Source organism: Phascolarctos cinereus, unplaced genomic scaffold (genome assembly GCF_003287225.1).
Source record: "Phascolarctos cinereus isolate Bilbo 61053 unplaced genomic scaffold, phaCin_HiC Scaffold_4;HRSCAF=312, whole genome shotgun sequence".
Classification (NCBI taxonomy): Eukaryota; Metazoa; Chordata; class Mammalia; order Diprotodontia; family Phascolarctidae; genus Phascolarctos; species Phascolarctos cinereus.
This window is the reverse complement of record NW_027555847.1, coordinates 640,704,955-640,717,266: the sequence shown is the minus strand read 5'-3', so window position 1 is coordinate 640,717,266 and position 12,312 is coordinate 640,704,955.

Here is a 12,312-nt window from a genome sequence, read left to right as displayed (position 1 = left end):
GCTTTTCTTCCCCATTCAATCACTTCCTTTCTTATCCTAGATGCAGTAACATTGTCCATTCAAAAGCTTTTCAGTTATGAGTATTCTATTCTGATATATATATATATATATATATACACATACATATTTATAACATGTATATATGCATATATGTATGCATGTATGTGTATGTAGATAGAGTTCCTTCAGTTCTTTCAATCTTTTTTTGTTTTAAAGCAAGAACTCACATGGTAGTCAGAAAAGAGAGATATAAGAATACTTCTCAAGGTTTTTCTTAAGACCTTTGGAATTGATTGTGTGACATAGGAGAGACATTGGCATAGGACTGCCCAGCAGGTGTGTTCTCATCAATGCTTTACGAGCAAAGTAGAACTGAAATAGCTCAAAAGAACCAGTAGATGCACAAATTTAGAGAATCCACCTCAAATGTTCACATGGACTATTTTTGCCCAACTGTGGTAGAGAATTGCGAGCTCATATCGGTCTGATCAGCCATAGTCAGACCCACTGTAACTTGACTGTAACATAATGATGTCATTTTGGTCCTCTTCAAGAACAAAGGACAACAATCAACTGAGCAATCAGGGCCCAAACAATGACCAAGGGTTTGGGCTGGACCTGCTATTGGCCAATCATTTAGAGCTAGAGTGATTTGGGTTTAAGGCATGGCCCTTCAGAAAGAAATCTAGTCCACAAACTCCAAAATATCTAGTGAGGTTTCAAGGATCAGAATTTAGATTCCTTTGGGCAGAGCACCCACAGGCAAAGGTATGATATCTTATATGGACAGAGACAGTCAGGAAAGAGAAGGGAGGGAAGGGAAGGGACCTTCCAGGGAAAGTGGACTTTTCAAGCACCAAATCCCTCAGGTCTCATCCAATGTAATGTCCTCATCTCTCTCTCTTCACCCACATGAACATTTCTCAGTGGAATTCCCTTTCTACCTCCAAAGTAAAGTCTCCTTCATTCTCCCCCTTTTCCATCTTTCTACCTTCTTTTTTACCAACTTTTATACTCTCTTTCAAAGACAACAGAGCTCACTTCTTAATTGTTTCCCCTTGATTTGAATCCAGTACATCATTCACTTTTCTTTATCCCCTTCTTCCCTCTCTCTTCTATATACTTTCCCATTTTATAACATATTCCCACTAATGAAGATTCACCTAGGGGACAGCTAGGTGGCACAGTGGATAGAGCACCAACCCTGGAGTCAGGAGTACCTGAGTTCAAATCTGACCTCAGATACATAATACTCACTAGCTGTGTGACTCTAGGCCAGTCACCTAACCCCAATTGCCTCATATAAAATAAATAAGTTAATAAATAACCTTTTTTTTAAAAAACAAGCATTCACCTGTAGGCAGAGTGTTACCTCTTCACTGTAACCTCTTCCAGATTTCTGCCTTTACCCTTATATATTTGTGTACATTAGAAAAAATCTCTTACTGTTCCCTCTGTTCTCACTCTATTGCTGATCATTTTCTTCATGCTTCATTTATTTTTCCACCATTTCTCTTGTTTTGGGCATTTCCGTAGTAAAAAATCTCTTTAGTTCAGATTTTATTTCAAAAGTATTTCAAACACCTCTTTATTATTATTGCATATCTATTTTTTTTCCCTATTTTTCATCCCAGATTTGCAGGATAAGTCACCCTGGGCTGCATTCTGAAAACACATTATTCTAATTCCTCCTCCTTTTTCTAGCGGTGTGGAATAGTCTTGCATTTGTTTGAATGGCCTTTGCTGTGTATTTGGAGGTCTTTCTCCTGACGGTTTATAGAACTTTTTATTTCTTAATTGAATCCTTAAATGTAACCACCTGGAGTCTTGGAGTTTGCAGCCTGATGATGATTTTCTGATGATGATCTGTGAATTCTCTCAATGAATTTAATTTTCTGTTTTTACAAGTTTTGGGCAGTCCTCTTCTATTATTTCTTCCATTATGGTGTTATTTTTTTTTCCTGTTGTATTCTTTCTGGAAACCTACAGTCCTTAGGTTGTTTCTGTGTACAGTGTTTTTTCAAGTTCAGTAAGTTTTCCTTGCATGTGTATATATTTGTTTTGAAGTTATTGGTTTTTGTTTCTCTTCTTCTAAGTTGTTTTTCACTTCTCCATATTTGAATTCCCAATTTATTGTTCTCTCTTGTTTCTTTGGTGAGGCTTGCCATTGTAGATTATAGTTTTTCTACTTTGTTCTTTTTTTTGTAATGCAGGACATAAATTCTGTTTTTGAAATTATTTCTCTTTTAAACAATTCAGTAATAAAGTATTTTAGTTCCATATTCTCTTAAAATTCCATAGCGCCTTGTCTCATCAAATATTGTATCAATTTATTTTATTTTACTATTCAGAGATGCCTGTGCTCATTTACTAGATTTGGTGGCCATATTTCTTTCTGCTGCTGCTGTTTTTTTTCTGTTGATTTGTCTGTTTATGTTCAAGATCTTAGAGTTTTCTTCTTTCTGAATTCTAAGGTACTTTCAATCCACCTCCAACTTTTGTTTTCTTATCACTCATTTCCTGACTCCCTCTCTTCTAACTGTGGTTTCTTTGGGGCTGGATCTCAAAGTATATCACCCTCCTCCCACACTGGGCCCTGGTGGTAACTGATCATTACATTAACAGATCACAGATTTGAGGTGGAAGGTAACCTGGAGACCATTTAATACAATTTCCTTGGTTTGTGATAAAGGAAACCGAGGACCAGAGAGATCAAATGAGTTTCCTGTGGTCATCCAGGCAGTGAGTGATCTTAGAAATAGGAAGTGAACCCAGGTCCTCTGGCTCCAGCTTCAGTGACTACTGCCATATGGTCTTCTTTGCTTATATCTTGGAAAATATAGAATGATAGGACTATCTTTTATTCCAGAGGCAGAGAGGGAGAGAGAGGAAGAGAGGTGAGAGAAGAAGAAAAAGAGAGAGGAGAAAGAGGGGGAGAAAGGGAGAGAGAAGGAGAGGGGGAGAGAGGGGGGACAGGGAGAGGGGGGGCCAGAGAGAGAGAAGAAGAAGAAGAAGAAGAAGAAAGAAGAAGAAAAGGAGAGAGAAGGAAAGGAGGAGAGAGGGAGAGAGGAAGAGAGGGGAAGAGAGGGGGAGGAAAAAGGGGAGAGGGGGAAAGAGGAGAGGGAAGAGAGAGAGAGGAGAGAGAGAGAAAGACAGAGAGGGAGGGAAGGAGAGTGAGAGAGAGCGAGAGAGAAACTAAAGCTGTAGTACCTCACATTATAGTTTGGGTAAACCATGAGACTTGCTGATGGTAGTTTATAGATTGGATTTTATCCCTCTCTGGTCTTTTCCAACTTTGAGATTCTATGATTCTATGCATCAAATGAAAATATAATGAATAACCAAGAGTGACATGCAAAAGTACATGAAGCTACATTCCTCCTCTTATCCTGCTGAGATTTTTCTAGCTTATATTTTAAAAAAAAACCTCACATTTGGTCTGATTTATTTATAACTAGTCTTGTTTTGCCTCTAGGGAGATACCAACTTCCATTTTGTCAGGACTAGGAGAACATTAGCTCTAAGCAGAAAATACTTCTTTTATCATATTTGGAGTCGAGGCATAACTTTTTCATACTGTAACTGATAAATCCTTCCTTTGCTTATTAATTGAAAATAGAGCAGCAGATATCATCTGCCTAACTCTTTTCAAAGGGCAGGTGGCTTAAAAGGTTTTTTTTTTCCTTTAATTCGCTTTGTTCATGTAATGCATCATTTCCCTGAATACTTCAGGAGTTTGCATCTGTCTTGTGAGTCTCTGGTGAGTATTTCTTTGGGTTTTACATTCCTCTGTATCCCAATTCTTCTCATCCTGAAACAGATGTGTACCCTTCCAGCACCTCTCTCTAAATTTCCTTCCACAGCCTCCATTTTGGTGAAGGACCAAGCCAGCCATGCTTTATTCACCTGCCAATTGTGCGTGTGACACTTTGGTCTTTGCCACCATTAATCAGTTCTCTTCTCATCCTGGAACTTGCATCAGCAATGAGGCCTTCTTACACTGGACCAGTCCTTTATCAAGTCCAGTTTCCCTCTCAGATGGATGAGTTCTGTCTAGGGAAGGGGTGAAGAACCTGTGGCCTCAAGGTTTGGATTCAGTCAAAGGGCCACACTTGAGGACTTAGAGGGCCACATGCAGCCTTGAGGCCACAGGATCCCCACCCCTGCTCTAAGGCCTTCATTCTGTGGACCAGCAAAGAATGGCCACATTTCATTCTCCTTATGTCTGTGTTCCTGACACTCTCAACTTTACCACCATACTTCTGTGTAGGTACCTTCTTACCACACCTGGAAAATCCTACTGTTTTTTTGCTCTTCGTATGTCGACTTCCTTCATTGGATTGCATAACTTTTAATGACAGAGATTGACTTTCTTTTTGTTTTTATTTGTATCTCCAGCATTTATCCAAGTGCCATATTAAAGTCTTACTATGTAATTGTTGTCTTGCCTTGCTTTGCCTCTAAAACCTTAGAAGATTCAGCTATGGGTATTTATACATCTTTGAAAACTGAGTTCTAAACTCATCAGTTCTAGGATCATTCCTAGATAAACCTAAAAGTACTTTCAGCCCTAATTCTCCCCATTTGCATGTTTATTCTAATACATGAATTCCCATCTTAAAATTGCGTGGCTTTGTATCAGTTCTCTCTCTCTTCCACGTGTATACTTCCATCTTTAGTATTATATACAACAAATACTGATGCTCAATAAATATTTGCTTAATTAAATTGAGTTTTTATTCTCCCTAAATATCTTTTGATAACTTAAGGAGACCATTATCAAATTCTCTTAGATTCAGTGACAAAAGTGGTACTCTGAATAACAGAATTTTAACTGTATATTTACAATTTTAGAGAAGTCAATTAGATCAATTCTTACCTAACGTGACCCCTTCCTTCTTTCATACCATACAAAAAAGTGGTTAGGGTGTATAGGATGTCCAAGAATGACTGACACCTCTGCTGTGAGAGCTTTGCTGACCCTTTTCAGGAATGTTCATCTATCTTTGGTTGTCTCCCTTTTGATTTAATTACTTGTGGCTCCAAGAAGCTATATTGCACATACAGCAGCCAAATCACAGTAAAACCATCTCAGCAGATAGGCTAAACCAGGTTGAGGATAACTAAGAGGCCTCAAACTGATGGTGAGTTAGAGGGATGTCTACACCAACTACGTGAAAATTTCCCCTGGTGGAATGGGTAGTTAGTACAATTTTTTCCAATAGTCATGAAAGCAGTTGAAGCAAGCATTGTGGAGTGCTCAGAGCTTGATCAGACATCAGACATCAGACACCACTGCATCCTTAGCCATCACCAGTAGTCCTGACTTTTGTCTTGCCAGGGGACTTCAATAACTCAGGAAGAGACAATGAAGTTGAATACATTATGCAAGTCTGCCTCTCTTAATTCCAATTAATGCACAAGTCAAGACATTACCCCATAATGACACTGATCCTCTGAAAAAATGAACAGCAGCAACAGAAAAGTGGTAATCAAGCCTCTACTTGAAGACCTCTAATGACAAGGAATTCACTAACCTCCAAGCCTTTTTAAAATCCTCTCCTTATTAGGAGCTGGTGAATTCCTCCCATCCCTTATGTTGGTTATAATCTACATCCACCCATTAGAAGAGATTTTCCTTTATATAGATCTGATTATTTCACTCTCCTATTCAATAAACTCCAGTAAACTCCCCTCCCCATTGCTTCTAGGATAAAATATGACTTTCTCTTATATTTTCTTTGGCTTTTAAAATTCATTACAAACTGGCTCCAGCCTTCCCAACTTCCTTCTACTCATATACTCTGTGATCTAACCAAATTGACCGTCTCACATATGACACACCAAGTTCAGTTTCTGATTGGAATCCTGGGATTTGCAATCCAGAAAGAGAATCATTCCCTATCATCCCTAAGAACAACTTGGAACCATCAGGATCACTGAGATCTTAAAGTGACATTTGCAATCCACAAGAGTCAGAATTGAGAGGAAGGAGGGAAGACTTTAAGAGCTGAGCAACAATCAAAGGAGTTGGGAGATTGTACCCACACACTTGTCTGAAACTTAATGTGCTAAGATGGAAAGATTCAAAGATGTGAGAACACCTATTGAAAGAACCTGAAAAGGCAAACATTAATGGAGGGAGTTTGGAACTGTGGCAGAGAAGCCAAAAATCAGAATGGGCCATTGTGCCCTCCCTGTATCTTGGAAGGGAATGCTTGAAATGAAGCTGTCAACAGTATTTATTTCTTTAAGAACTGAGAGGAAGTGGTTTTCCCCTTCCTTACTTCTTCTCTTTTGTTCTTTGCAGTAACAGACACCAACCAGGAGGACAATGCAGTAGCATCAACATGGAAAAAGGGGGAAGAAGCAGCAGGCTATAGTGGTGGCAATATAATAGAAGGGTGAGAGAAATAAATGTATAGAAGAAAGGGGAAAGGAGAGGAATAATGGGGAAATTATCTCACGTAAATAGAGTGCACAAGAATAAGAGATGAGATTGGAGGTGAGATGGCCATTTCTTGAACCTCTCTCTCTTACCTTACCCAGCTAAAGAAAAGAAGAATACCAGCAACATATAATTGTTTGCCCAGTAGAGACATAAGAGGGAAAAGGGCTGAGAGGAAGGGAGGAGATAAGAGAGAGATTCTTTAAGTCAGGTAGTTGCCAGAAACAAAATTAACTCTTAGGAATGGGATGGGATTAAAAGAAAAAGGATAAGTATAAGATGAAAAGGATGGAGGGAAATACAAAGTTAGCAAGTATAAATGTGAATGAAAATGTAATTAATTCAATCATAAAGTGGAAAAAAGATAGTAGAATGGATTACAAACAAGAATTTAATACTATTCTGCTTATAAGAAACACAACGGAGACAGAAAGACATACACAGAGTTAAAATAAGGGGCTGAAGCAGAACGTAAAGTAAAAAAAAAAGGTAGCATTAATGATTTTACATAACAAAAAACCAAAAATAAACCTAAATAAAAGAGATAATCAGGGAAATCACATTTTACTAAAAGATCTCATAGACAATATCAATACTGCATATTTATACACTAAATGGAAGATCATCCAAATTATTGCAAGAAGAGTTAAATGAATTTCAGAAGGAAATAGGAAAACTATGCTAGCATCACACTGAGATCTAGAATATAAATAGCTGAGCTGAGGGGAATTTAAGGATGACAAACCTGGGGCTCTTCCTAAAATGGAGACCCTAGAAAGAATTCATGGGAGAAAGGAGGAAGAATCTCAGAAGGATATTCCACAGTGAGAGGAATGCAGGGAAGGATAGATATTTCAATAAAGCCTCAGGCATTGAGGGCTAGGACAAGGCTGAAGCTAAGGCAATATCTGAAAATTCAGAAGTACAGTCAGGATGGAAAAGAAGGTTGGCCAGCTTTCCCACTAGCCCCTCCCCAACAGAGGCACTTGGAGGAACTCACCAACAAAAGAAGGTAACCAGCGTATTAAAGACATGTGGCTGGACATTCCAGGGTGAGGAACCTTCAAACTCCTTTCTTCTTTTAATTTGCAAATATTTGTGCTTGTTGATTGTTAAGTTCATTGTTTTAAAAAGAAATTTTCTTTTCTTAAAAGCAGGATATATAAATGTAGACCCAAGTTGTTTTAAAGGAAACTTGCAGAAGTGACTTGAGTGTCACTAGTTACATCATTGTTAAACCTGAAGGTCAATTATCATGGATCTTTTCTGGTCCTGCCACTTTCTAATTTTTCAGAGAGCCCAGAGTTTTAGTCATCATCCTCGATGTAACAACTCTGCCATTCATTGTATTGACGGTGCCCAGCTGGCTACATCTCTCTTTTCATTCACCTTGTATTTTCACTGTATTAAGCATCTTGGAACTATATAGATAACCAGCAATTTGTCACATCCTCTTTCTTATTCCTTTCATTCTCTAGCATCTGCAATAAAGTTTTTGATTAATGTTGAATTGTTTATTTTGTCCTTGCATTGCTTTGACTCCTTGAATAACCTTAACTTCAATTTTTACTTTCCATGCTGTAAAGGAAATCTAGAATTTCTATTTTTTGTTTGTTTGTTTGTTTTTTAGATTCCTTTCTAGGACAACAATCTTTTTTGATGAATTCAGTTAGATAATATGGTGTTCAAATGTTCCGCTGTATGTACAATCTAATTGTTGATAAACTTAAAAAAAAGATAGTCAATATCTCTTCAAAGTCATTTCAGTCATATAGTATTTGACACTAGTCCTTAGGAGTCTTTCTTGATAGCTCCACCTTATCTTCTATTATTTCTGCCATGGTAATGACTGCTATTTATAATGCTGTGTGAAGATCCTGAATAGTTTTTTACCATTAACATAAAATATTGTGGCTTTCCAGAATTCCAACATAAGTATATGCATTTCCGTTTCAACTGAGGGCATAATTTCTGGAGTCAGAATTTACTGAAGACTATCAGTTTCTTCAGCATTTTCAATTTTTCTTTCTGTAGATTTTAGTAGTCCCTCTATTTATCTCTGATTTTGTCTGATCTTCCCTTAGCGATGAAACTGGTTTCAATGTTTAGTTTACACTAGTCAGAAATATCTTGTATCATAACTTGGAGTTGAGGTTATTACAGACAAAAAAAGTATGAAGCCCTCACAAATACGGTGACTGTTTTCAAATTTTTATATGATATTTCTAAAAGACAAAAATTATTAATCAAATAATTCTTTTTTGCAGTTGGGTATTGGTAGTTCTTATTGTTTTAAAAGTACCTAACATTCTTATGATACCAGGACATTAATGGGTGCCATGTTTTCCACTGTTCTCTTTGTCAAGCTGTTCATCACTATGGCTTCATCTAGGGCCATCCTGCAAACCCATGCTTCCCCATATATTTCTCAAGTTTATAGGAGCAGTTTCACCAATTTACTCACCCTAGATGACCTTTATTTACTCTTTTTCCATTGTTCTTCCTCTCCTACACCATGGACAATTGTTTGATCTTTGGTGGTTAACATAATCATCATAATCATCATGAGTAATAATAATAATAATAATGCCCCTGAAAAATACAGAATCTTAGAGGTCAATGTCCATTTATACTTATTTAAAATTTCCTTCATGATTCACTCACAGTAGTTGTTTGATAAATAGAACCAAATTGAAAGAAAACTTTTCCAGTGAGGAAAATATCAAGCATGATGTATAAATAAAATAGCAAACATCTTTTGTTTATTTTTTTCCAATCCATAATGCCCAATGCTATGAGAGACAATCCTTACTGTCAAGAATCTGACATTCTACTGAGGAGGGGGAGGGGATAAGATATTTACAAATTAGTAAATATAGGATAGAAGGGTAAACAGGCAGAAAATAGGTAGATAACTATATCTCCATATCCATATCTATACAATCGTTATCTATAGGATTATTTATGTCTATATCCGTATCCATACCTGTATATCTCTCTATATCTATCTATCTATCTATCTATCTACCTACCTATTATCTATCTAATCTTTCTACCTCCACACTGAAAGTATGATGATTGGCCAAAGGAAATGGGAAATTTTATCCTGCAGAAGAATAGACTTATGGGTGATAGGATAATAATCTTCAAGTATTTGTGTGGCTGTAATCTAGAAGAGGGATTATGCTTATTTTGTTTTGTTTTGTTTATTCCAAAGGACAGAAATAAGAAAAATTGTTAGAAGTTTCTGAGAAGTCTGAACTGACCAACAGGTAGATCCATAGCTCTTAGTTCCTGAAAATCTTTTTTTTTTCATTTTGATGAAGTTTCTTCATTAATTCTCTCTTATTTGTAGCTTTCTGCTTCATTCTGAGAGACACTGACTTTCCTAGGTGTGCCTACTTTCTTATTTGAGCATCTCTCAGTTCTTGGTTCAAGCACTATCTTCAACCACTGTTGCAAGGGTATTGCTACCTACTCTGGAGGACATTGCTCCTTACACAGATGGGAAATCCAAGTACTTCTGGTCAATAAGAGAGTGAGAGGAGAGAGGGAAAGAATAATTCCCTGCCCCCAAGAGCTATTCCCTCTTAGGAGTCATTCACTGCTATATTTGACTACTGACTCTTGACCACTAAGATATGTTGACTATATTTGACTATTACTAGCCTGGTCTGCTGCTAAATGATAGATTCTGAAATAGTCTGCTTTGTTATATATATTTCCATATACACATTCCCAATGATATTTCTGATTTAGCCAAACACAAGATATTTATCATGTACATGTGTATTTATTTAATGATTAAAGAAATTAATTCCTCTCAGATTAAGGTGTTACTCATACTTTATTTATACTTCTGACTGAATATTGGTGGTGGGAGGAGGTGGTGCCAGTATGGGGATTACCCAGGGGGATATCTGGTCTCTGCCATTCGCTCAATAGATAGATATACATCTATATGTATACATGCATGTATATAGATAGATAGAAATACCTTAAAGGCAGAATTATTTCATGCTTGTCATTGCATTCTACTACTTAGTGTAGTACCAGACATAGTTTTTGACATGTTACACATATATAGAAATATGGATCCTAGAAACCCATGAAATGATGTATTTTTTCAAGGTCCTTCTACTATATTACTGAGGGCAGTACCAAATCATTAAATAAGCTAAATGAATTTACTTCGAGAAGGGTAAGAAAATTAATAAGTGAGGGGTAAGGGGTGTGTGTGACTCAGAAAAGGCCTAGTGGAAGAGAAAGCACCTGAGCTAAGCCTTGAACGTACATAGAATTCTCAAATTCTGACATAAGGAAGGAATAAATCTTCTGCAGAAGTGATATGTGGAGGTGGGAGTTGGAATACTGAATTCAGGGAAGAGCTAGAATTGTATTTTGGGGAGTAAATTCTAATTACTTTAGGAAATACTGAAATGGGGTAGGCACACCTGGTTCTTTGAGTATTTGCCAATGATGGCAGTGGGAACTGAATTGGGAATTACATTAATAAGTCACAGAAAGTGTAGAGGCCAATGGGACAGACACTGCAGAGACAAGTGGCAAAAAGGGATACATAGCCAGCTGTCATGGAAATGGGGTATGGGGTGGTGAAGCAAGGCAGGCAGTGGTGAGGAAGAGAATGAAGAGGTAGAGAGGCACAGAGAAATTCACTCACATAAGCATGGAATAGAGGTATAAGCCCGCCATAGTGTGAACCAGGTGGAAATAGAAGAGTCCTAGCAGCAGGAGTTTGAGGTTTCATTTTAATAGGATTTTTCTGGAGGAGAGACTAACTCTTCATCAACATATCAAAATCATCTCAAAGTTATCTGTAAAGCTTTAAAGTTAATATATGTACGTGATTTCAGAGTTGTCAGCCTTGGTCTTACTTCTGATGTCAGGAATTTGTCTGAGATTTACATAGGACCAAGAGGCCCACAAAGCCTAGATGATTTCTCATGATTCAGCACATACTTCCAGGATGTGATTTTTGGTCAAAGTATATGATTTGTAAATTATGCTCCTTTGATCTTTGGGATGGTTTGTACATGACTTCTAGGTTTCCCTTTACAATCTTACTTCCTGCTCTTGCCATTTTACATTGGCTCCTTATAAACTAACTTATCATACTATCTAGAAGGAGGCTGGTCAGGAGGACTAGAACAAGATATTTTAGGACAAATAATATTGTTAGATTAGGCTGCAGCTAGTTTGTAGATGGCTTAAATGACATTCTAAAGAGATTTTAATTCATCTGAGAAGTCACTGGGAGCCACTGCAGGCTTTGAAAGGCAGGAAATAAATGTTCAGACCCGCACTGAGGGAAGATTATTTTGGCACCTACATGAGGTATGATTTGGAGAGGCAAGAAAGTCCAAGTAAGATAACCAATTAGGACACTAACTTTCTAATAGATGGTAGGTGATAAGGGCGTAAACAAGCATGGTGCTTCTGTGAACAGAGAGAAAGATGCAAAAGGCATTGTACAAGTAGAATTGAAGAGATTTTGCACCATATTCAATGACTTATGGATTTATGGAATCATAATACTTTTACAGCTGTGATTATAATAATAATTAAATGCCTGTTGTGAGTAGAGTTCTGTACCAGGTACCATTTAACAAAGCAGAAAGCACAGACTTTAACATCAAGTATCTTACCATTCCAATTTAATATTATTTAGGTGTTCATTAATATTTGGGTTACTTGGAATAGTGTAGAATTACCTTCAAGGAGAAGCAGAATGACCACTTGGGATATTATGGATCTATTTCATACTTAGGCATAGATATAGGTTGTAATAAATGGTCTCTGAGGTCTTTTCTATCTCTAAAATTATTAGAGGTATAAAAACAGGA